The sequence below is a fragment of the Humulus lupulus genome, chromosome 3 (assembly GCF_963169125.1).
Source record: "Humulus lupulus chromosome 3, drHumLupu1.1, whole genome shotgun sequence".
In the NCBI taxonomy this organism is placed as follows: domain Eukaryota; kingdom Viridiplantae; phylum Streptophyta; class Magnoliopsida; order Rosales; family Cannabaceae; genus Humulus; species Humulus lupulus.
In genome coordinates, this window is record NC_084795.1 from 35125002 (window position 1) to 35129079 (window position 4078).

The following is a 4078-nucleotide window of genomic DNA, read 5'->3' on the forward strand; positions in this document are numbered from 1 at the left end:
ATAAAAGAATTCTGGGTGGATTTCAGATATGAGAAAAATAGATTTAGGTGGTTAATTCCCCTCGGTACGTTCCAGTTGCTACAGCAATGGCTCAGCAATGGGTCAGCAATTTATGTCACAGTTAACAGATTTCGTAAAACCCAGTGAGTTTTTCCCAAAACTTACTATCTATTGTTTATAACCTTCCTCAATACATTCCTGTATTAAAACAGACTATAAACAATCCATCAAGCACCAAATCTTTAGGTTATGCAAAGCAGCAAAATAGTCCTATTCCACTACTAAAAATCACCTAAAACTAGGTAAGTTTCTTGCATCAATTGAATGGGTTCAGCTAGACTTCCCTTTTCCAAGTTAGATCTAACTTAATAAATGCTAAATATGGCCAGTAATTAACATTCAATTAACATTACAGCACATTCAATTGAACTATGACATAAACAACTTCACCATGCATTTAGAAAATTAGTTCATACATAAGGGTTCATAACCACCCAAATCTTTAGAGTGTTAGTTCATGGCTGAAATTATAAACATAAAACCAGTACAGAATATTTCCATGGAGTTTGAGCAGAAATTGAGATGAGAAAATAATACAAAATTAAAGAGAGATAGATATTAGAGAGAATTGAGTGTTGAGCTCTAGTCCCCCTTAGGCGTCTGTCTTCTTTTTCTCTCCTATTTCGTACTCCCTTCTTCTTCTTTCTTTCTGCTTCTCTCTGTACTTTTTTTAGTGAAAAATATTCCGAATTCTCCCAAAAAATTCCGTATCCTTCAATATTTCGGCTGGGCTCTCTTTAAGGGTACTTGGTTTACCCTAATTAGCAAGTCAAAGTCAATCTTGCCCCCCTGTCCTTTGCCACACCATCCAGCTGACTTAATTGTACAATATTCTCGCCACCTCAGCGCCACTTATGTCTCATTAAGTCCAACTGGCATTTGTCATGTTTTCTTCCTGGGCTCTGCCAATTGCTACGGTATGTTTGCTACAGCATTAAGAGTACAGCAACATGCTCTTTCCAGAATTGTTCCTCTTCATGATCCAAAGTTCCCAATCACCTGCTTTAGCCTCCTTTCCTGATTAACATAAACACGAAACTACATAAATCACTAAGAAAAAAATATGATAATACAGATACACAGTCCCTTGATACAAATATACACTAAATGGACACAATTACACTACTTACAACTCATTACTCTTTTGTTTTGGCTTGAAAATTAAGTTTAAAGATGTGAAAATAACTCTAAATCCTAGAGTTATCAAGTATATGTGCACTTCAAACTCACAACATTCATGGGTATGTGTATGCATGACTTTAGATGTTGGGCAACTTGTGGAGCATCGACTCAGTAGCAATGTAATAGTGATTTAGGGTTTTTCATATTGTTATATTTAAATTTAAAGTATTCATACATGTAATAATTTCTATTAATAAGATTATATAAAAGTTTTAAAATTTTCTGTATTTCATAGTATCATTTTATTTAATTCGTTAGGTCAAGTGCTTAACATAATCATAAACCTTGGAATTATGAGTATGTGGCAAACGTAGTCTACCTGAGGGTCGTCATAGAACTGGGGCTCCAACCCAATCAACAGCACCCACAGGACCCCTAGCGGAAATAAGCACGGGGGCAAAGGCAAGGGCAGGAAGCCCAAGGGAACTGGGGTAGCTCTGGCAGGACAATGAAAGACCCCCGACGAGAAGTATGTCTTGTAGTACTCTAAGTACGCGGACCTAGTGGACTCTCAAGAGAACATCTTCTTGGCCGCAGAGCAGCATGTCCACTATTGGAAACCACAACCCATCTAGAGGGACCGGGAGAGAAGAGATCCCAACAAATTTTGTCGATTCAATAATGATGTGGGGCACCACATCAACGAGTTCCGAAAACTCAAGGATGAGATTGAGAATGTCATCAAGTTAGGGAATTTTCACCAGTATGCTCGCGGTGGGGCATGCCTAGCTCAGGCCTTGGTCGCAGGAGTACCTTAGCAGCAGGCAGCTCCCCAGGCTCTGAGCATAGTTCCCATAACCCCACAGCAGCAGGTAGTCCAAGGGTCTCCCCCAGTGAAAGGGAGAGAGGGGACTATCTCTGAAGGACCCTACTTAGGGGGCACCTCCCGAGGTTCATAGAATAGATTTGCGTGAGCCTTGAATCACGACGACGAGGTACACGCATTAACTTAACTACCAACACATATGCCCAAGATGACTGACCAAGTCATCACATTCTCCGAATACGATGCTCGGAGAGTGCATTTTCCCTACCAAGATCCTTTAGTGCTCGAGAGGCAGATTTCCAAGAAGATGGTGGCTTAGATCCTGGTGGACAATGGGAGTTCTGTGAACATCCTGTTTAAGTCAACTGACGAGAAGATTGGACTGACCACGAGTGACCTATCCTTATGCACTTCAACTCTATATAGGTTCTTGGGAAAAGGTCACATTTTGATAGGGAAAATCAAGCTGCTCGTGACACTCGGAGAAGTGCCTCGTCAGACCTTCAAGTATTGCACCTTCGTTGTAGTGGATTGCTCCTCGGCATATAACGCCATACTGGGGCATCCAACCCTTGTAGAATTTGGAGCGACCACTTCAATTCGCCACCTGTGCATGAAGTTCCCCACAGTGGCGGGAATTGGCACAGTCCGTGGAGACCAGAAGGAGGACCTGTATAGACTTCTCTGACCACAACAATGTCTTCCCAAAGGATTTTTTTCCTTTGCCAAAGATAGATAAGATGGTTGATGCCACCTCCAAGTACGAGCTCTTGTCCTTTATGGACGCATAGTCGGGGTACAACCAGATTTCCATTCATGTTGCGAACCAAGAGCACACCAGCTTTCGAATCGATAAGGATGTCTACAGCTACAAAGTGATGCCCTTCGGGCTCATGGTGCCACCTATCAAAGACTGGTAAACCGTATGTTCAAGAACCAATTGGGTTAGAACATGGAGGTTTATGTGGATGATATGTTGGTCAAATTCAGGACGCCCCCCGACCACGTGAAAGACCTGGTGGAAGTGTTTTCGGCACTGTGCATATTCGAGATGAAGTTGAATCCCCAAAAATGAACTTTTGGAGTTGCCTCCAGGAAGTTCCTAGGTTTTATTGTTAGCGCTCGAGGAATAGAGGCGAACCCCGAGAAGATCAAAGCTTTGGTCGAGATTCCATCCCCCCAGAAGCATAAAGATGTTCAGAACCTCACCAGGTGAATAGCAGCCCTAAGTCATTTTGTCTCCAAGGCAACTGATAAGTGAATACCGTTCTTCAACATAATCTGAGGAGGTCAGAGGTTTGAATGGAAGAAGGAGTGCGAACATGCATTCCAGTAGTTAAAGGGGCACATGGCTAACCCACTGATCCTCTTGAAGCCCATAGATGGAGAGCCCCTCCTCCTCCTCTATATGGCTGTCTCGGAGAATGCCATTACTACTGCCTTGGTGTGCAAGGAAGGCCACGTCCACCACCCCGTGTACTATACAAGTAAGAGACTCCTCGGAGCGGAGTCCAGATACCTGCTTATGGAGAAGTTAACCTTTTGCCTAATGGTGGCTTCTTGGAAGCTAAGGTTCTATTTCTAGACGCATCTCATCAAGGTCCTTACTAACCATCCCTTGCGGCAAGTCCTTCAAAAGCCGGTGTAGCGTCCCAAATTTACTAATAAGGCTTAGGGCCTTGATTAGTGTGCCAGGAGGGCAATAATTGATTTGATTATGCTAATATGTGAATTTAATGATAGAAATGCATGTTTAGGGGAATTAAATATGCATGTGGGCCCCATCTGGCTATGAGGGGTATATTTGTAATTTTAGGCCGTTGAAGGCAAAAATGTGATATATGTGTATATTGTGATTGATACCACGAGTGGGTGGTGATATATTTTTGATGCACGATCTGAGATGGTCCCAGGGAGCAGTTTAGTGAAATAGTCACAACGAGGTCAAATACCCAGCTCGGGAGGAGCCTAGGGGTATTTTGGGAATATAATATGTGTTCGGGAATTACCGGGTAACAGGTAGTAATTTAGCAATTATTTGGTTATGTTTAGATTAAATGAGGATTTATA